The sequence below is a fragment of the Phalangium opilio genome, unplaced genomic scaffold, assembly GCF_054372755.1.
Source record: "Phalangium opilio isolate 3A_F unplaced genomic scaffold, DU_Popi_V2 ptg000021l_1, whole genome shotgun sequence".
Lineage (NCBI taxonomy): Eukaryota > Metazoa > Arthropoda > Arachnida > Opiliones > Phalangiidae > Phalangium > Phalangium opilio.
The window spans coordinates 4,102,134-4,122,682 of NW_028324153.1; the positions used below are offsets into that span (position 1 = coordinate 4,102,134).

Consider the following 20,549-nt stretch of genomic DNA (forward strand, 5'->3'; position numbering starts at 1 on the left):
AATTTGTCTCACTTAATTTAAATTCGAATTATTATCTAGCACTCTCGGCAACGGCCATATCACGCTGAGAACACCGGTTCTCGTCCGATCGCCGACGTTAGCAGCGTCGAGCGCAGTCAGTACTTGGGAATACTGCGTGCCGATTGCTTCTTCACTTTTGTTTCCTCTTTCAAATTCCACCAGATATGAAAAGAGCAAACATATCTTCTTTTTGTAATTGTTTTATAAAGATGAAAGTTAATTAAAATCAAATTATTAACTAGCACTCTCGGCAACGGCCATATCACGCTGTATACACCGATTCTCGTCCGAATACCGAAGTTAAGCAGCGTCGAGCGCAGTCATTACTTGGGAGGGAGACCACTTAGGAACACTGCGTGCCGTTGGCTTTTTCACTTTTTTTCCTCTTTTAAATTTTAATAGATATGAAAAAAGCAAACATGTTTTCTTTTTGTTATTGTTTTAAAATGATGAAGGTTAATTTGTCTCACTTAATTTAAATTCGAATTATTAACTAGCACTCTCGACAACGGCCATATCACGCTGAAAACACCGGTTCACGTCCGATCACCGAAGTTAAGCAGCGTCGAGCGCATACAGTACTTGGGAATACTGCGTGCCGTTGGCTTTTTCACGTTTGTTTCCTCCTTCAAATTCCACCAGATATGAAAAAAGCAAACATATCTTCTTTTTTGTTATTGTTTTATAAAAATGAAAGTTAATTAAATTCAAATTATTAACTAGCACTCAGGGGAACGGCCATATCACGCTGAATACACCGGTTCTCGTCCGATCACCGAAGTAAAGCAGCGTCGAGCGCAGTCACTACTTGCGAGGGAGACCACTTAGGAACACTGCGTGCCGTTGGCTTTTTCACTTTTTTTTCCTCTTTTAAATTTTAATAGATATGAAAAAGCAAACATGTTTTCTTTTTGTTATTGTTTTAAAATGATGAAGGTTAATTTGTCTCACTTAATTTAAATTCGAATTATTAACTAGCACTCTCGGCAACGGCCATATCACGCTGAAAAGACCGGTTCACGTCCGATCACCGAGGTTAAGCAGCGTCGAGCGCATACAGTACTTGGGAATACTGCGTGCCGTTTGTTTTTTCACTTTTGTTTCCTCTTTTAAATTCCACCAGATATGAAAAAAGCAAACATATCTTCTTTTTGTTATTGTTTTATAAAGATGAAGATTAATTAATTTCAAATTATTAACTAGCACTCTCGGCAACGGCCATATTACGCTGAATACACCGATTCTCGTCCGATAACCGAAGTTAAGCAGCGTCGAGCGCATACAGTACTTGGGAATACTGCGTGCCGTTGGCTTTTTCACTTTTGTTTCCTCTTTCAAATTCCACCAGATATGAAAAAAGCAAACATATCTTCTTTTTTGTTATTGTTTTATAAAGATGAAAGTTAATTAAATTCAAATTATTAACTAGCACTCTCGGCAACGGCCATATCACGCTGAATACACCGGTTCTCGTCCGATAACCGAAGTTAAGCAGCGTCGAGCGCAGTCACTACTTGGGAGGGAGACCACTTAGGAACACTGCGTGCCGTTGGCTTTTTCACTTTTTTTTCCTCTTTTAAATTTTAATAGATATGAAAAAAGCAAACATGTTTTCTTTTTGTTATTGTTTTAAAATGATGAAGGTTAATTTGTCTCACTTAATTTAAATTCGAATTATTAACTAGCACTCTCGACAACGGCCATATCACGCTGAGAACACAGGTTCTCGTCCGATCGCCGACGTTAGCAGCGTCGAGCGCAGTCAGTACTTGGGAATACTGCGTGCCGTTGGCTTTTTCACTTTTGTTTCCTCTTTCAAATTCCACCAGATATGAAAATAGCAAACATATCTTCTTTTTTGTTATTGTTTTATAAAGATGAAAGTTAATTAAATTCAAATTATTAACTAGCACTCTCGGCAACGGCCATATCACGCTGAATACACCGGTTCTCGTCCGATAACCGAAGTTAAGCAGCGTCGAGCGCAGTCACTACTTGGGAGGGAGACCACTTAGGAACACTGCGTGCCGTTGGCTTTTTCACTTTTTTTTCCTCTTTTAAATTTTAATAGATATGAAAAAAGCAAACATGTTTTCTTTTTGTTATTGTTTTAAAATGATGAAAGTTAATTTGTCTCACTTAATTTAAATTCGAATTATTAATTAGCACTCTCGGCAACGGCCATATCACGCTGAAAACACCGGTTCACGTCCGATCACCGAAAATAAGCAGCGTCGAGCGCATACAGTACTTGGAAATACTGCGTGCCGTTTGTTTTTTCACTTTTGTTTCTTCTTTTAAATTCCACCAGATATGAAAAAAGCAAACATAACTTCTTTTTGTTATTGTTTTATAAAGATGAAAGTTAATTAAATTCAAATTATTAACTAGCACTCTCGGCAACGGCCATATCACGCTGAATACACCGGTTCTCGTCCGATAACCGAAGTTAAGCAGCGTCGAGCGCAGTCACTACTTGGGAGGGAGACCACTTAGGAACACTGCGTGCCGTTGGCTTTTTCACTTTTTTTTCCTCTTTTAAATTTTAATAGATATGAAAAAAGCAAACATGTTTTCTTTTTGTTATTGTTTTAAAATGATGAAAGTTAATTTGTCTCACTTAATTTAAATTCGAATTATTAATTAGCACTCTCGGCAACGGCCATATCACGCTGAAAACACCGGTTCACGTCCGATCACCGAAAATAAGCAGCGTCGAGCGCATACAGTACTTGGAAATACTGCGTGCCGTTTGTTTTTTCACTTTTGTTTCTTCTTTTAAATTCCACCAGATATGAAAAAAGCAAACATAACTTCTTTTTGTTATTGTTTTATAAAGATGAACGTTAATTAAATTCAAATTATTAACTAGCACTCTCGGCAACGGCCATATCACGCTGAATACACCGTTTCTCGTCCGATAACCGAAGTTAAGCAGCGTCGAGCGCAGTCAGTACTTGGGAGGGCGACCACTTAGGAACACTGCGTGCCGTAAGCTTTTTCACTTTTTTTCCTCTTTTAAATTCCAATAGATATGAAAAAAGCAAACATATTTTCTTTTTGTTATTGTTTGAAAAAGATGAAGGTTAATTTGTCTCACTTAATTTAAATTCGAATAATTATCTAGCACTCTCGGCAACGGCCATATCACGCTGAGAACACCGGTTCTCGTCCGATCGCCGACGTTAGCAGCGTCGAGCGCAGTCAGTACTTGGGAATACTGCGTGCCGATTGCTTCTTCACTTTTGTTTCCTCTTTCAAATTCCACCAGATATGAAAAGAGCAAACATATCTTCTTTTTGTAATTGTTTTATAAAGATGAAAGTTAATTAAAATCAAATTATTAACTAGCACTCTCGGCAACGGCCATATCACGCTGTATACACCGGTTCTCGTCCGATAACCGAAGTTAAGCAGCGTCGAGCGCAGTCATTACTTGGGAGGGAGACCACTTAGGAACACTGCGTGCCGTTGGCTTTTTCACTTTTTTCCTCTTTTAAATTTTAATAGATATGAAAAAAGCAAACACGTTTTCTTTTTGTTATTGTTTTAAAATGATGAAGGTTAATTTGTCTCACTTAATTTAAATTCGAATTATTAACTAGCACTCTCGGCAACGGCCATATCACGTTGAAAACACCGGTTCACGTCCGATCACCGAAGTTAAGCAGCGTCGAGCGCATACAGTACTTGGGAATACTGCGTGCCGTTGGCTTTTTCACTTTTGTTTCCTCCTTCAAATTCCACCAGATATGAAAAAAGCAAACATATCTTCTTTTTTGTTATTGTTTTATAAAGATGAAAGTTAATTAAATTCAAATTATTAACTAGAACTCTCGGCAACGGCCATATCACGCTGAATACACCGGTTCTCGTCCGATAACCGAAGTTAAGCAGCGTCGAGCGCAGTCACTACTTGGGAGGGAGACCACTTAGGAACACTGCGTGCCGTTGGCTTTTTCACTTTTTTTCCTCTTTTAAATTTTAATAGATATGAAAAAAGCAAACATGTTTTCTTTTTGTAATTGTTTTAAAATGATGAAGGTTAATTTGTCTCACTTAATTTAAATTCGAATTATTAACTAGCACTCTCGACAACGGCCATATCACGCTGAGAACACCGGTTCTCGTCCGATCGCCGACGTTAGCAGCGTCGAGCGCAGTCAGTACTTGGGAATACTGCGTGCCGATTGCTTCTTCACTTTTGTTTCCTCTTTCAAATTCCACCAGATATGAAAAGAGCAAACATATCTTCTTTTTGTAATTGTTTTATAAAGATGAAAGTTAATTAAAATCAAATTATTAACTAGCACTCTCGGCAACGGCCATATCACGCTGTATACACCGATTCTCGTCCGAATACCGAAGTTAAGCAGCGTCGAGCGCAGTCATTACTTGGGAGGGAGACCACTTAGGAACACTGCGTGCCGTTGGCTTTTTCACTTTATTTTCCTCTTTTAAATTTTAATAGATATGAAAAAAGCAAACACGTTTTCTTTTTGTTATTGTTTTAAAATGATGAAGGTTAATTTGTCTCACTTAATTTAAATTCGAATTATTAACTAGCACTCTCGGCAACGGCCATATCACGCTGAAAACACCGGTTCACGTCCGATCACCGAAGTTAAGCAGCGTCGAGCGCATACAGTACTTGGGAATACTGCGTGCCGTTGGCTTTTTCACTTTTGTTTCCTCCTTCAAATTCCACCAGATATGAAAAAAGCAAACATATCTTCTTTTTTGTTATTGTTTTATAAAGATGAAAGTTAATTAAATTCAAATTATTAACTAGCACTCAGGGGAACGGCCATATCACGCTGAATACACCGGTTCTCGTCCGATCACCGAAGTAAAGCAGCGTCGAGCGCATACAGTACTTGGGAATACAGCGTGCCGTTTGCTTTTTCACTTTTGTTACCTCTTTTAAATTCCACCAGATATGAAAAAAGCAAACATATCTTCTTTTTGTTATTGTTTTATAAAGATGAAGGTTAATTAAATTCAAATTATTAACTAGCACTCTCGGCAACGGCCATATCACGCTGAATACACCGGTTCTCGTCCGATAACCGAAGTTAAGCAGCGTCGAGCGCAGTCAGTACTTGGGAGGGCGACCACTTAGGAACACTGCGTGCCGTTGGCTTTTTCACTTTTTTTTCCTCTTTTAAATTCCAATAGATATGAAAAAAGCAAACATATTTTCTTTTTGTTATTGTTTGAAAAATATGAAGGTTAATTTGTCTCACTTAATTTAAATTCGAATTATTATCTAGCACTCTCGGCAACGGCCATATCACGCTGAGAACACCGGATCTCGTCCGATCGCCGACGTTAGCAGCGTCGAGCGCAGTCAGTACTTGGGAATACTGCGTGCCGTTTGCTTTTTTCACTTTTGTTTCCTCTTTCAAATTCCAACAGATATGAAAAAAGCAAACAAATCTTCTTTTAGTTATTGTTTTATAAAGATGAAAGTTAATTAAATTCAAATTATTAACTAGCACTCTCGGCAACGGCCATATCACGCTGAATACACCGATTCTCGTCCGATAACCGAAGTTAAGCAGCGTCGAGCGCAGTCATTACTTGGGAGGGAGACCACTTAGGAACACTGCGTGCCGTTGGCTTTTTCACTTTTTTTTCCTCTTTTAAATTTTAATAGATATGTAAAAAGCAAACAGGTTTTCTTTTTGTTATTGTTTTAAAATGATGAAGGTTAATTTGTCTCACTTAATTTAAATTCGAATTATTAACTAGCACTCTCGGCAACGGCCATATCACGCTGAAAACACCGGATCCCGTCCGATCACCGAAGTTAAGCAGCGTCGAGCGCATACAGTACTTGGGAATACTGCGTGCCGTTTGTTTTTTCACTTTTGTTTCCTCTTTTAAATTCCACCAGATATGAAAAAAGCAAACATATCTTCTTTTTGTTATTGTTTTATAAAGATGAAGGTTAATTAAATTCAAATTATTAACTTGCACTCTCGGCAACGGCCATATCACGCTAAATACAACGGTTCTCGTCCGATAACCGAAGTTAAGCAGCGTCGAGCGCAGTCACTACTTGGGAGGGAGACCACTTAGGAACACTGCGTGCCGTTGGCTTTTTCACTTTTTTTTCCTCTTTTAAATTTTAATAGATATGAAAAAAGCAAACATGTTTTCTTTTTGTTATTGTTTTAAAATGATGAAGGTTAATTTGTCTCACTTAATTTAAATTCGAATTATTAACTAGCACTCTCTGCAACGGCCATATCACGCTGAATACACCGGTTCTCGTCCGATAACCGAAGTTAAGCAGCGTCGAGCGCAGTCAGTACTTGGGAGGGCGACCACTTAGGAACACTAAGTGCCGTTAGCTTTTTCACTTTTTTTCCCTCTTTTAAATTCCAATAGATATGAAAAAAGCAAACATATTTTCTTTTTGTTATTGTTTGAAAAAGATGAAGGTTAATTTGTCTCACTTAATTTAAATTCGAATTATTATCTAGCACTCTCGGCAACGGCTATATCACGCTGAGAACACCGGATCTCGTCCGATTGCCGACGTTAGCAGCGTCGAGCGCAGTCAGTACTTGGGAATACTGCGTGCCGTTTGCTTTTTTCACTTTTGTTTCCTCTTTCAAATTCCACCAGATATGAAAAAAGAAAACAAATCTTCTTTTAGTTATTGTTTTATAAAGATGAAAGTTAATTAAATTCAAATTATTAACTAGCACTCTCGGCAACGGCCATATCACGCTGAATACACCGGTTCTCGTCAGATAACCGAAGTTAAGCAGCGTCGAGCGCAGTCACTACTTGGGAGGGAGACCACTTAGGAACACTGCGTGCCGTTGGCTTTTTCACTTTTTTTTCCTCTTTTAAATTTTAATAGATATGAAAAAAGCAAACATGTTTTCTTTTTGTTATTGTTTTATAAAGATGAAGGTTAATTAAATTCAAATTATTAACTAGCACTGTCGGCAACGGCCATATCACGCTGAATACACCGGTTCTCGTCCGATAACCGAAGTTAAGCAGCGTCGAGCGCAGTCAGTACTTGGGAGGGCGACCACTTAGGAACACTGCGTGCCGTTGGCTTTTTCACTTTTTTTTCCTCTTTTAAATTCCAATAGATATGAAAAAAGCAAACATATTTTCTTTTTGTTATTGTTTGAAAAATATGAAGGTTAATTTGTCTCACTTAATTTAAATTCGAATTATTATCTAGCACTCTCGGCAACGGCCATATCACGCTGAGAACACCGGATCTCGTCCGATCGCCGACGTTAGCAGCGTCGAGCGCAGTCAGTACTTGGGAATACTGCGTGCCGTTTGCTTTTTTCACTTTTGTTTCCTCTTTCAAATTCCAACAGATATGAAAAAAGCAAACAAATCTTCTTTTAGTTATTGTTTTATAAAGATGAAAGTTAATTAAATTCAAATTATTAACTAGCACTCTCGGCAACGGCCATATCACGCTGAATACACCGATTCTCGTCCGATAACCGAAGTTAAGCAGCGTCGAGCGCAGTCATTACTTGGGAGGGAGACCACTTAGGAACACTGCGTGCCGTTGGCTTTTTCACTTTTTTTTCCTCTTTTAAATTTTAATAGATATGTAAAAAGCAAACAGGTTTTCTTTTTGTTATTGTTTTAAAATGATGAAGGTTAATTTGTCTCACTTAATTTAAATTCGAATTATTAACTAGCACTCTCGGCAACGGCCATATCACGCTGAAAACACCGGATCCCGTCCGATCACCGAAGTTAAGCAGCGTCGAGCGCATACAGTACTTGGGAATACTGCGTGCCGTTTGTTTTTTCACTTTTGTTTCCTCTTTTAAATTCCACCAGATATGAAAAAAGCAAACATATCTTCTTTTTGTTATTGTTTTATAAAGATGAAGGTTAATTAAATTCAAATTATTAACTTGCACTCTCGGCAACGGCCATATCACGCTAAATACACCGGTTCTCGTCCGATAACCGAAGTTAAGCAGCGTCGAGCGCAGTCACTACTTGGGAGGGAGACCACTTAGGAACACTGCGTGCCGTTGGCTTTTTCACTTTTTTTTCCTCTTTTAAATTTTAATAGATATGAAAAAAGCAAACATGTTTTCTTTTTGTTATTGTTTTAAAATGATGAAGGTTAATTTGTCTCACTTAATTTAAATTCGAATTATTAACTAGCACTCTCTGCAACGGCCATATCACGCTGAATACACCGGTTCTCGTCCGATAACCGAAGTTAAGCAGCGTCGAGCGCAGTCAGTACTTGGGAGGGCGACCACTTAGGAACACTAAGTGCCGTTAGCTTTTTCACTTTTTTTCCCTCTTTTAAATTCCAATAGATATGAAAAAAGCAAACATATTTTCTTTTTGTTATTGTTTGAAAAAGATGAAGGTTAATTTGTCTCACTTAATTTAAATTCGAATTATTATCTAGCACTCTCGGCAACGGCTATATCACGCTGAGAACACCGGATCTCGTCCGATTGCCGACGTTAGCAGCGTCGAGCGCAGTCAGTACTTGGGAATACTGCGTGCCGTTTGCTTTTTTCACTTTTGTTTCCTCTTTCAAATTCCACCAGATATGAAAAAAGAAAACAAATCTTCTTTTAGTTATTGTTTTATAAAGATGAAAGTTAATTAAATTCAAATTATTAACTAGCACTCTCGGCAACGGCCATATCACGCTGAATACACCGGTTCTCGTCAGATAACCGAAGTTAAGCAGCGTCGAGCGCAGTCACTACTTGGGAGGGAGACCACTTAGGAACACTGCGTGCCGTTGGCTTTTTCACTTTTTTTTCCTCTTTTAAATTTTAATAGATATGAAAAAAGCAAACATGTTTTCTTTTTGTTATTGTTTTAAAATGATGAAGGTTAATTTGTCTCACTTAATTTAAATTCGAATTATTAACTAGCACTCTCGGCAACGGCCATATCACGCTGAATACACCGGTTCTCGTCCCATAACCGAAGTTAAGCAGCGTCGAGCGCAGTCAGTACTTGGGAGGGCGACCACTTAGGAACACTGCGTGCCGTTAGCTTTTTCACTTTTTTTTTCTCTTTTAAATTCCAATAGATATGAAAAAAGCAAACATATTTTCTTTTTGTTATTGTTTGAAAAAGATGAAGGTTAATTTGTCTCACTTAATTTAAATTCGAATTATTATCTTGCACTCTCGGCAACGGCCATATCACGCTGAGAACACCGGTTCTCGTCCGATCGCCGACGTTAGCAGCGTCGAGCGCAGTCAGTACTTGGGAATACTGCGTGCCGTTTGCTTTTTCACTTTTGTTTCCTCTTTCAAATTCCACCAGATATGAAAAAAGCAAACATATCTTCTTTTTGTTATGGTTTTATAAAGATGAAAGTTAATTAAATTCAATTATTAACTAGCACTCTCGGCAACGGCCATATCACGCTGAATACACCGATTCTCGTCCGATAACCGAAGTTAAGCAGCGTCGAGCGCAGTCATTACTTGGGAGGGAGACCACTTAGGAACACTGCGTGCCGTTGGCTTTTTCACTTTTTTTCCTCTTTTAAATTTTAATAGATATGAAAAAAGCAAACACGTTTTCTTTTTGTTATTGTTTTAAAATGATGAAGGTTAATTTGTCTCACTTAATTTAAATTCGAATTATTAACTAGCACTCTCGGCAACGGCCATATCACGCTGAAAACACCGGTTCACGTCCGATCACCGAAGTAAAGCAGCGTCGAGCGCATACAGTACTTGGGAATACTGCGTGCCGTTTGCTTTTTCACTTTTGCTTCCTCTTTTAAATTCCACCAGATATGAAAAAAGCAAACATATCTTCTTTTTGTTATTGTTTTATAAAGATGAAGGTTAATTAAATTCAAATTATTAACTAGCACTCTCGGCAACGGCCATATCACGCTGAATACACCGGTTCTCGTCCGATAACCGAAGTTAAGCAGCGTCGAGCGCAGTCAGTACTTGGGAGGGCGAGAACTTAGGAACACTGCGTGCCGTTAACTTTTTCACTTTTTTTCCTCTTTTAAATTCCAATAGATATGAAAAAAGCAAACATATTTTCTTTTTTGTTATTGTTTGAAAAAGATGAAGGTTAATTTGTCTCACTTAATTTAAATTCGAATTATTATCTAGCACTCTCGGCAACGGCCATATCACGCTGAATACACCGGTTCTCGTCCGATAACCGAAGTTAAGCAGCGTCGAGCGCAGTCATTACTTGGGAGGGCGACCACTTAGGAACACTGCGTGCCGTTGGCTTTTTCACTTTTTTTTCCTCTTTTAAATTTTAATAGATATGTAAAAAGCAAACAGGTTTTCTTTTTGTTATTGTTTTAAAATGATGAAGGTTAATTTGTCTCACTTAATTTAAATCCGAATTATTAAATAGCACTCTCGGCAACGGCCATATCACGCTGAGAACACCGGTTCTCGTCCGATCGCCGACGTTAGCAGCGTCGAGCGCAGTCAGTACTTGGGAATACTGCGTGCCGTTTGCTTTTTCACTTTTGTTTCCTCTTTCAAATTCCACCAGATATGAAAAAAGCAAACATATCTTCTTTTTGTTATTGTTTTATAAAGATGAAAGTTAATTAAATTCAAATTATTAACTAGCACTCTCGGCAACGGCCATATCACGCTGAATACACCGATTCTCGTCCGATAACCGAAGTTAAGCAGCGTCGAACGCGGTCATTACTTGGGATGGAGACCACTTAGGAACACTGCGTGCCGATGGCTTTTTCACTTTTTTTTCCTCTTTTAAATTTTAATAGATATGTAAAAAGCAAACAGGTTTTCTTTTTGTTATTGTTTTAAAATGATGAAGGTTAATTTGTCTCACTTAATTTAAATTCGAATTATTAACTAGCACTCTCGGCAACGGCCATATCACGCTGAAAACACCTGTTCACGTCCGATCACCGAAGTTAAGCAGCGTCGAGCGCATACAGTACTTGGGAATACTGCGTGCCGTTGGCTTTTCACTTTTGTTTCCTCTTTCAAATTCCACCAGATATGAAAAAAGCAAACATATCTTCTTTTTTGTTATTGTTTTATAAAGATGAAAGTTAATTAAATTCAAATTATTAACTAGCACTCTCGGCAACGCCCATATCACGCTGAATACACCGTTTCTCGTTCGATAACCGAAGTTAAGCAGCGTCGAGCGCAGTCACTACTTGCGAGGGAGACCACTTAGGAACACTGCGTGCCGTTGGCTTTTTCACTTTTTTCCTCTTTTAAATTTTAATAGATATGTAAAAAGCAAACAGGTTTTCTTTTTGTTATTGTTTTAAAATGATGAAGGTTAATTTGTCTCACTTAATTTAAATCCGAATTATTAAATAGCACTCTCGGCAACGGCCATATCACGCTGAGAACACCGGTTCTCGTCCGATCGCCGACGTTAGCAGCGTCGAGCGCAGTCAGTACTTGGGAATACTGCGTGCCGTTTGCTTTTTCACTTTTGTTTCCTCTTTCAAATTCCACCAGATATGAAAAAAGCAAACATATCTTCTTTTTGTTATTGTTTTATAAAGATGAAAGTTAATTAAATTCAAATTATTAACTAGCACTCTCGGCAACGGCCATATCACGCTGAATACACCGATTCTCGTCCGATAACCGAAGTTAAGCAGCGTCGAACGCGGTCATTACTTGGGATGGAGACCACTTAGGAACACTGCGTGCCGATGGCTTTTTCACTTTTTTTTCCTCTTTTAAATTTTAATAGATATGTAAAAAGCAAACAGGTTTTCTTTTTGTTATTGTTTTAAAATGATGAAGGTTAATTTGTCTCACTTAATTTAAATTCGAATTATTAACTAGCACTCTCGGCAACGGCCATATCACGCTGAAAACACCTGTTCACGTCCGATCACCGAAGTTAAGCAGCGTCGAGCGCATACAGTACTTGGGAATACTGCGTGCCGTTGGCTTTTCACTTTTGTTTCCTCTTTCAAATTCCACCAGATATGAAAAAAGCAAACATATCTTCTTTTTTGTTATTGTTTTATAAAGATGAAAGTTAATTAAATTCAAATTATTAACTAGCACTCTCGGCAACGCCCATATCACGCTGAATACACCGTTTCTCGTTCGATAACCGAAGTTAAGCAGCGTCGAGCGCAGTCACTACCTGGGAGGGAGACCACTTAGGAACACTGCGTGCTGTTGGCTTTTTCACTTTTTTTTCCTCTTATAAATTTTAATAGATATGAAAAAAGCAAACATGTTTTCTTTTTGTTATTGTTTTAAAATGATGAAGGTTAATTTGTCTCACTTAATTTAAATTCGAATTATTAACTAGCACTCTCGGTAACGGCCATATCACGCTGAAAACACCGGTTCACGTCCGATCACCGAAGTTAAGCAGCGTCGAGCGCATACAGTACTTGGGAATACTGCGTGCCGTTTGTTTTTTCACTTTTGTTTCCTCTTTTAAATTCCACCAGATATGAAAAAAGCAAACATATCTTCTTTTTGTTATTGTTTTTTAAAGATGAAGGTTAATTAAATTCAAATTATTAACTAGCACTCTCGGCAACGGCCATATCACGCTGAATACACCGGTTCACGTCCGATCACCGAAGTTAAGCAATACGTGAACAAACAAACCCCTCCATAGAAGATGCCTTAGACTATACTTTGCAGGCTCGTAACTCTGTTTTTACTGGAGATACGGCAATGTCCTTTGAGTATGTTATAGTCCAATTTGTCCCCCATCTAATCATACTAAAAACAATGAGCTACGACAAACAGGGGCCGAGTAATTAAGCTAAACGTAAACAAACAACCCGTCCATAGGAAATGCATTAGACTATACTTTGTAGGCCCATAACTCTGTGTCTACTAGAGATACGGGGATGTCTTTGGGATATGTTATAGTCCAAATTGTCCCTCATCTAACCATACTAAAAACATTGATTTACGACAAACAGGGGCCGAGATATTAAGCAAAATGTTCGTCAACTTTGGTATCGTCTCACTTATTTTTATTATGTTACTTATGATTTTTGCACCAAACTTTGGAGGCTCATAACTCTTGTTCTACAAAAGATACTGGGATCTCCTTTGGATATGTTATAGTACTCTTTGCTCCCCATACAAGGATACTTTAAACTTGAGGCTACCTCAATATCGTCGTCAACTTATTTTTTGTCTCACTTATTGTTAGAAGGTTACTTTTGATTTTTGAAAAAAAACTTTGCAGGCTGGTAGCTCTGTTTCTACTGGAGATACGGGGATGTCCTTTGAGTATGTTATAGACCAATTTGTCCCCCATCTAGCCATACTAAGAATTAGGGCTACGACAAACAGTAGTCGAGTAATTAAGCTAATCGTAAACAAACAAACCCCTCCATAGGAAATACATTAGACTTAATTCTGGAGGCTCGTAACTCTGGTTCTACCAGAGATACGGGGATGTAAATAATGTGACCTTGACGCAAATGTTCGGATAATTATAAAGGTCTTTGCATGTTCCAAGCAAAAAAAAAAACTTCGCGGTTTCGAACCTGTGGCCTTCCGGGAGTGAGGCGGATGCGATAACCGCTACACTAAAGATATGTTATTATTTTAATCGAAGGAACAGGGTCAAGTAATTAAGCAATACGTGAACAAACAAACCCCTCCATAGAAAATGCATTAGACTATACTTTGCAGGCTCGTAACTCTGTTTCTACTGGAGATACGGGGATGTTCTTTGAGTGTGTTATAATCCAATTTGTACCCCATCTAACCATACTAAAACCATTGAGCTACGACAAACAGGGGCCGAGTAATTAAGCTAAACGTAAACAAACAACCCGTCCATAGGAAATGCATAAGACTATACTTTGCAGGCCCATAACTCTGTGTCTACTAGAGATACGGGGATGTCCTTAGGATATGTTATAGTCCAATTTGTCCTTCATCTAACCATTTTAAAAACTTTGGGCTACGACAAACAGGGGCCGAGTACTTAAGCAAAACGTAAAGAAACAAACCCCCTCCATAGGAAATGAGTTAGACTATAATTTGCTGGCTCGTAACTCTGTTTCTACTGGAGATACGGGGATGTCCTTTGAGTATGTTATAGTCCAATTTGTCCCCCATCTAACCATACTAAAAAAATTGAGCTACAACAAACAGGGGCCGAGTAATTAAGCTAAACGTAAACAAACAACCCCTCCATAGGAAATGCATTAGACTATACTTTTCCGGCTCGTAACTCTGTTTCTACTGGAGATACGGGGATGTTCTTTGAGTATGGTATTGTCCAATTTGTCCCCCATCTAACCATACTAAAATATTTGGGTTACGACAAACAGGGGCCGAGTACTTAAGCAAAACGTAAAGAAACAAAACCCCTCCATAGGAAATGAGTTAGACTATACTTTGCAGGCTCGTAACTCTGTTTCTACTGGAGATACGGGGATGTCCTTCGAGTATGTTATAGACCAATTTGTCCCCCATCTAGCCATACTAAGAATTAGGGCTACGACAAACAGTAGTCGAGTAATTAAGCTAATCGTAAACAAACAAACCCCTCCATAGGAAATACATTAGACTTAATTCTGGAGGCTCGTAACTCTGGTTCTACCAGAGATACGGGGATGTAAATAATGTGACCTTGACACAAATGTTCGGATAATTATAAAGGTCTTTGCATGTTCCAAGCAAAAAAAAAAAACTTCGCGGCTTCGAACCTGTGGCCTTTCGGGAGTGAGGCGGATGCGATAACCACTACACTAAAGATATGTTATTATTTTAATCGAAGGAACAGGGTCAAGTAATTAAGCAATACGTGAACAAACAAACCCCTCCATAGAAAATGCATTAGACTATACTTTGCAGGCTCGTAACTCTGTTTCTACTGGAGATACGGGGATGTTCTTTGAGTGTGTTATAATCCAATTTGTACCCCATCTAACCATACTAAAAACATTGAGCTACGACAAACAGGGGCCGAGTAATTAAGCTAAACGTAAACAAACAACCCGTCCATAGGAAATGCATAAGACTATACTTTGCAGGCCCATAACTCTGTGTCTACTAGAGATACGGGGATGTCCTTAGGATATGTTATAGTCCAATTTGTCCTTCATCTAACCATTTTAAAAACTTTGGGCTACGACAAACAGGGGCCGAGTACTTAAGCAAAACGTAAAGAAACAAACCCCCTCCATAGGAAATGAGTTAGACTATAATTTGCAGGCTCGTAACTCTGTTTCTACTGGAGATACGGGGATGTCCTTTGAGTATGTTATAGTCCAATTTGTCCCCCATCTAACCATACTAAAAACATTGAGCTACAACAAACAGGGGCCGAGTAATTAAGCTAAACGTAAACAAACTACCCCTCCATAGGAAATGCATTAGACTATACTTTTCCGGCTCGTAACTCTGTTTCTACTGGAGATACGGGGATGTCCTTTGAGTATGGTATTGTCCAATTTGTCCCCCATCTAACCATACTAAAATATTTGGGTTACGACAAACAGGGGCCGAGTACTTAAGCAAAACGTAAAGAAACAAACCCCCTCCATAGGAAATGAGTTAGACTATACTTTGCAGGCTCGTAACTCTGTTTCTACTGGAGATACGGGGGTGTCCTTCGAGTACGTTATAGACCAATTTGTCCCCCATCTAGCCATACTAAGAATTAGGGCTACGACAAACAGTAGTCGAGTAATTAAGCTAATCGTAAACAATCAAACCCCTCCATAGGAAATACATTAGACTTAAACCTGGAGGCTCGTAACTCTGGTTCTACCAGAGATACGGGGATGTAAATAATGTGACCTTGACACAAATGTTCGGATAATTATAAAGGTCTTTGCATGTTCCAAGCAAAAAAAAAAACTTCGCGGCTTCGAACCTGTGGCCTTCCGGGAGTGAGGCGGATGCGATAACCGCTACACTAAAGATATGTTATTATTTTAATCGAAGGAACAGGGTCAAGTAATTAAGCAATACGTGAACAAACAAACCCCTCCATAGAAAATGCATTAGACTATACTTTGCAGGCTCGTAACTCTGTTTCTACTGGAGATACGGGGATGTTCTTTGAGTGTGTTATAATCCAATTTGTACCCCATCTAACCATACTAAAACATTGAGCTACGACAAACAGGGGCCGAGTAATTAAGCTAAACGTAAACAAACAACCCGTCCATAGGAAATGCATAAGACTATACTTTGCAGGCCCATAACTCTGTGTCTACTAGAGATACGGGGATGTCCTTAGGATATGTTATAGTCCAATTTGTCCTTCATCTAACCATTTTAAAAACTTTGGGCTACGACAAACAGGGGCCGAGTACTTAAGCAAAACGTAAAGAAACAAACCCCCTCCATAGGAAATGAGTTAGACTATAATTTGCAGGCTCGTAACTCTGTTTCTACTGGAGATACGGGGATGTCCTTTGAGTATGTTATAGTCCAATTTGTCCCCCATCTAACCATACTAAAATATTTGGGTTACGACAAACAGGGGCCGAGTACTTAAGCAAAACGTAAAGAAACAAACCCCCTCCATAGGAAATGAGTTAGACTATACTTTGCAGGCTCGTAACTCTGTTTCTACTGGAGATTCGAGGATGTCCTTAGGATATGTTGTAGTCCAAATTGTCCCCCATCTAACCATACTAAAAACGTTGGGCTACGACAAACAGGGGCCGAGTAATTAAGTTAAACGTAAACAAACAACCCCTCCATAGGAAATGCATTAGACTATATTTTGCAGGCTCGTAACTTTGTTTCTACTGGAGGTACGGGGATGTCCTTTGAGTATGTTTTAGTCCAATTTGTCCGTCATCTAACCATACTAAAAACATTGAGCTAGGACAAACAGGGTCCGAGATATTAAGCAAAATGTTCGTCAACTTTGGTATCGTCTCACTTATTTTTATTATGTTACTTATGATTTTTGCACTAAACTTTGGAGGCTCATAACTCTTGTTCTACAAGAGATACTGGGATCTCCTTTGGATATGTTATAGTACTCTTTGCTCCCCATACAAGGATACTTTAAACTTGAGGCTACCTCAATATCGTCGTCAACTTATTTTTTGTCTCACTTATTGTTAGAAGGTTACTTTTAATTTTTGAAAATAAACTTTGCAGGCTCGTAACTCTGTTTCTACTGGAGATACGGGGATGTCCTTTGAGTATGTTATAGACCAATTTGTTCCTCATCTAGCCATACTAAGAATTAGGGCTACGACAAACAGTAGTCGAGTAATTAAGCTAATCGTAAACAAACAAACCCTTCCATAGGAAATACATTAGACTAAATTCTGGAGGCTCGTAACTCTGGTTCTACCAGAGATACGGGGATGTAAATAATGTGACCTTGACACAAATGTTCGGATAATTATAAAGGTCTTTGCATGTTCCAAGCAAAAAAACAAAACTTCGCGGTTTCGAACCTGTGGCCTTCCGGGAGTGAGGCGGATGCGATAACCGCTACAATAAAGATATGTTATTATTTTTAATTGAAAGAACAGGGTCAAGTAATTAAGCAATAGGTTAACAAAAAAACCCCTCCATAGAAAATGCATCAGACTATACTTTGCAGGCCCATAACTCTGTGTCTACTAGAGATACCGGGATGTCCTTAGGATATGTTATAGTCCAATTTGTCCGTCATCTAACCATACTAAAAACATTGAGCTAGGACAAACAGGGTCCGAGATATTAAGCAAAATGTTCGTCAACTTTGGTATCGTCTCACTTATTTTTATTATGTTACTTATGATTTTTGCACTAAACTTTGGAGGCTCATAACTCTTGTTCTACAAGAGATACTGGGATCTCCTTTGGATATGTTATAGTACTCTTTGCTCCCCATACAAGGATACTTTAAACTTGAGGCTACCTCAATATCGTCGTCAACTTATTTTTTGTCTCACTTATTGTTAGAAGGTTACTTTTGATTTTTGAAAATAAACTTTGCAGGCTCGTAACTCTGTTTCTACTGGAGATACGGGGATGTCCTTTGAGTATGTTGTAGACCAATTTGTTCCTCATCTAGCCATACTAAGAATTAGGGCTACGACAAACAGTAGTCGAGTAATTAAGCTAATCGTAAACAAACAAACCCTTCCATAGGAAATACATTAGACTAAATTCTGGAGGCTCGTAACTCTGGTTCTACCAGAGATACGGGGATGTAAATAATGTGACCTTGACACAAATGTTCGGATAATTATAAAGGTCTTTGCATGTTCCAAGCAAAAAAACAAAACTTCGCGGTTTCGAACCTGTGGCCTTCCGGGAGTGAGGCGGATGCGATAACCGCTACAATAAAGATATGTTATTATTTTTAATTGAAAGAACAGGGTCAAGTAATTAAGCAATAGGTTAACAAAAAAACCCCTCCATAGAAAATGCATCAGACTATACTTTGCAGGCCCATAACTCTGTGTCTACTAGAGATACCGGGATGTCCTTAGGATATGTTATAGTCCAATTTGTCCGTCATCTAACCATACTAAAAACATTGAGCTAGGACAAACAGGGTCCGAGATATTAAGCAAAATGTTCGTCAACTTTGGTATCGTCTCACTTATTTTTATTATGTTACTTATGATTTTTGCACTAAACTTTGGAGGCTCATAACTCTTGTTCTACAAGAGATACTGGGATCTCCTTTGGATATGTTATAGTACTCTTTGCTCCCCATACAAGGATACTTTAAACTTGAGGCTACCTCAATATCGTCGTCAACTTATTTTTTGTCTCACTTATTGTTAGAAGGTTACTTTTGATTTTTGAAAATAAACTTTGCAGGCTCGTAACTCTGTTTCTACTGGAGATACGGGGATGTCCTTTGAGTATGTTGTAGACCAATTTGTTCCTCATCTAGCCATACTAAGAATTAGGGCTACGACAAACAGTAGTCGAGTAATTAAGCTAATCGTAAACAAACAAACCCTTCCATAGGAAATACATTAGACTAAATTCTGGAGGCTCGTAACTCTGGTTCTACCAGAGATACGGGGATGTAAATAATGTGACCTTGACACAAATGTTCGGATAATTATAAAGGTCTTTGCATGTTCCAAGCAAAAAAACAAAACTTCGCGGTTTCGAACCTGTGGCCTTCCGGGAGTGAGGCGGATGCGATAACCGCTACAATAAAGATATGTTATTATTTTTAATTGAAAGAACAGGGTCAAGTAATTAAGCAATAGGTTAACAAAAAAACCCCTCCATAGAAAATGCATCAGACTATACTTTGCAGGCCCATAACTCTGTGTCTACTAGAGATACCGGGATGTCCTTAGGATATGTTATAGTCCAATTTGTCCGTCATCTAACCATACTAAAAACATTGAGCTAGGACAAACAGGGTCCGAGATATTAAGCAAAATGTTCGTCAACTTTGGTATCGTCTCACTTATTTTTATTATGTTACTTATGATTTTTGCACTAAACTTTGGAGGCTCATAACTCTTGTTCTACAAGAGATACTGGGATCTCCTTTGGATATGTTATAGTACTCTTTGCTCCCCATACAAGGATACTTTAAACTTGAGGCTACCTCAATATCGTCGTCAACTTATTTTTTGTCTCACTTATTGTTAGAAGGTTACTTTTGATTTTTGAAAATAAACTTTGCAGGCTCGTAACTCTGTTTCTACTGGAGATACGGGGATGTCCTTTGAGTATGTTGTAGACCAATTTGTTCCTCATCTAGCCATACTAAGAATTAGGGCTACGACAAACAGTAGTCGAGTAATTAAGCTAATCGTAAACAAACAAACCCTTCCATAGGAAATACATTAGACTAAATTCTGGAGGCTCGTAACTCTGGTTCTACCAGAGATACGGGGATGTAAATAATGTGACCTTGACACAAATGTTCGGATAATTATAAAGGTCTTTGCATGTTCCAAGCAAAAAAACAAAACTTCGCGGTTTCGAACCTGTGGCCTTCCGGGAGTGAGGCGGATGCGATAACCGCTACAATAAAGATATGTTATTATTTTTAATTGAAAGAACAGGGTTAAGTAATTAAGCAATAGGTTAACAAACAAACCCCTCCATAGAAAATGCATCAGACTATACTTTGCAGGCCCATAACTCTGTGTCTACTAGAGATACCGGGATGTCCTTAGGATATGTTATAGTCCAAATTGTCCCCCATCTAACCATACTAAAAACGTTGGGCTACGACAAACAGGGGCCGAGTAATTAAGTTAAACGTAAACAAACAACCCCTCCATAGGAAATGCATTAGACTATATTTTGCAGGCTCGTAACTTTGTTTCTACTGGAGGTACGGGGATGTCCTTTGAGTATGTTTTAGTCCAATTTGTCCGTCATCTAACCATACTAAAAACATTGAGCTAGGACAAACAGGGTCCGAGATATTAAGCAAAATGTTCGTCAACTTTGGTATCGTCTCACTTATTTTTATTATGTTACTTATGATTTTTGCACTAAACTTTGGAGGCTCATAACTCTTGTTCTACAAGAGATACTGGGATCTCCTTTGGATATGTTATAGTACTCTTTGCTCCCCATACAAGGATACTTTAAACT

At 38.5% G+C, this 20,549-nt stretch overlaps 31 pseudogenes; all 31 read left to right on the plus strand.

Annotated features, from left to right (window-relative positions):
• The first annotated feature begins 270 nt into the window (after positions 1-270).
• Positions 271-389, plus strand: LOC149697104 (5S ribosomal RNA; annotated as a pseudogene).
• Positions 390-525: 136 nt separating this feature from the next.
• On the plus strand, positions 526-628 carry LOC149697105 (5S ribosomal RNA; annotated as a pseudogene).
• Positions 629-751: 123 nt separating this feature from the next.
• LOC149697106 (5S ribosomal RNA) lies at positions 752-870 on the plus strand (annotated as a pseudogene).
• Positions 871-1,457: 587 nt separating this feature from the next.
• Positions 1,458-1,576, plus strand: LOC149697107 (5S ribosomal RNA; annotated as a pseudogene).
• Positions 1,577-1,938: 362 nt separating this feature from the next.
• LOC149697108 (5S ribosomal RNA) lies at positions 1,939-2,057 on the plus strand (annotated as a pseudogene).
• Positions 2,058-2,419: 362 nt separating this feature from the next.
• On the plus strand, positions 2,420-2,538 carry LOC149697109 (5S ribosomal RNA; annotated as a pseudogene).
• Positions 2,539-2,900: 362 nt separating this feature from the next.
• On the plus strand, positions 2,901-3,019 carry LOC149697110 (5S ribosomal RNA; annotated as a pseudogene).
• Positions 3,020-3,379: 360 nt separating this feature from the next.
• On the plus strand, positions 3,380-3,498 carry LOC149697111 (5S ribosomal RNA; annotated as a pseudogene).
• A 135-nt stretch (positions 3,499-3,633) lies between these two features.
• Positions 3,634-3,736, plus strand: LOC149697112 (5S ribosomal RNA; annotated as a pseudogene).
• Positions 3,737-3,859: 123 nt separating this feature from the next.
• LOC149697113 (5S ribosomal RNA) lies at positions 3,860-3,978 on the plus strand (annotated as a pseudogene).
• A 360-nt stretch (positions 3,979-4,338) lies between these two features.
• LOC149697114 (5S ribosomal RNA) lies at positions 4,339-4,457 on the plus strand (annotated as a pseudogene).
• Positions 4,458-4,594: 137 nt separating this feature from the next.
• LOC149697115 (5S ribosomal RNA) lies at positions 4,595-4,697 on the plus strand (annotated as a pseudogene).
• A 348-nt stretch (positions 4,698-5,045) lies between these two features.
• On the plus strand, positions 5,046-5,164 carry LOC149697116 (5S ribosomal RNA; annotated as a pseudogene).
• Positions 5,165-5,526: 362 nt separating this feature from the next.
• Positions 5,527-5,645, plus strand: LOC149697117 (5S ribosomal RNA; annotated as a pseudogene).
• Positions 5,646-6,007: 362 nt separating this feature from the next.
• Positions 6,008-6,126, plus strand: LOC149697118 (5S ribosomal RNA; annotated as a pseudogene).
• Positions 6,127-6,264: 138 nt separating this feature from the next.
• LOC149697119 (5S ribosomal RNA) lies at positions 6,265-6,382 on the plus strand (annotated as a pseudogene).
• A 362-nt stretch (positions 6,383-6,744) lies between these two features.
• Positions 6,745-6,863, plus strand: LOC149697120 (5S ribosomal RNA; annotated as a pseudogene).
• A 122-nt stretch (positions 6,864-6,985) lies between these two features.
• LOC149697121 (5S ribosomal RNA) lies at positions 6,986-7,104 on the plus strand (annotated as a pseudogene).
• A 362-nt stretch (positions 7,105-7,466) lies between these two features.
• On the plus strand, positions 7,467-7,585 carry LOC149697122 (5S ribosomal RNA; annotated as a pseudogene).
• Positions 7,586-7,947: 362 nt separating this feature from the next.
• LOC149697123 (5S ribosomal RNA) lies at positions 7,948-8,066 on the plus strand (annotated as a pseudogene).
• A 138-nt stretch (positions 8,067-8,204) lies between these two features.
• LOC149697124 (5S ribosomal RNA) lies at positions 8,205-8,322 on the plus strand (annotated as a pseudogene).
• Positions 8,323-8,684: 362 nt separating this feature from the next.
• Positions 8,685-8,803, plus strand: LOC149697125 (5S ribosomal RNA; annotated as a pseudogene).
• A 137-nt stretch (positions 8,804-8,940) lies between these two features.
• LOC149697126 (5S ribosomal RNA) lies at positions 8,941-9,059 on the plus strand (annotated as a pseudogene).
• Positions 9,060-9,419: 360 nt separating this feature from the next.
• Positions 9,420-9,538, plus strand: LOC149697127 (5S ribosomal RNA; annotated as a pseudogene).
• Positions 9,539-9,899: 361 nt separating this feature from the next.
• LOC149697128 (5S ribosomal RNA) lies at positions 9,900-10,018 on the plus strand (annotated as a pseudogene).
• Positions 10,019-10,155: 137 nt separating this feature from the next.
• Positions 10,156-10,274, plus strand: LOC149697129 (5S ribosomal RNA; annotated as a pseudogene).
• Positions 10,275-10,891: 617 nt separating this feature from the next.
• On the plus strand, positions 10,892-10,994 carry LOC149697130 (5S ribosomal RNA; annotated as a pseudogene).
• A 122-nt stretch (positions 10,995-11,116) lies between these two features.
• LOC149697131 (5S ribosomal RNA) lies at positions 11,117-11,235 on the plus strand (annotated as a pseudogene).
• A 615-nt stretch (positions 11,236-11,850) lies between these two features.
• Positions 11,851-11,953, plus strand: LOC149697132 (5S ribosomal RNA; annotated as a pseudogene).
• A 122-nt stretch (positions 11,954-12,075) lies between these two features.
• LOC149697133 (5S ribosomal RNA) lies at positions 12,076-12,194 on the plus strand (annotated as a pseudogene).
• Positions 12,195-12,331: 137 nt separating this feature from the next.
• Positions 12,332-12,434, plus strand: LOC149697134 (5S ribosomal RNA; annotated as a pseudogene).
• The last annotated feature ends 8,115 nt before the right edge of the window (positions 12,435-20,549 follow it).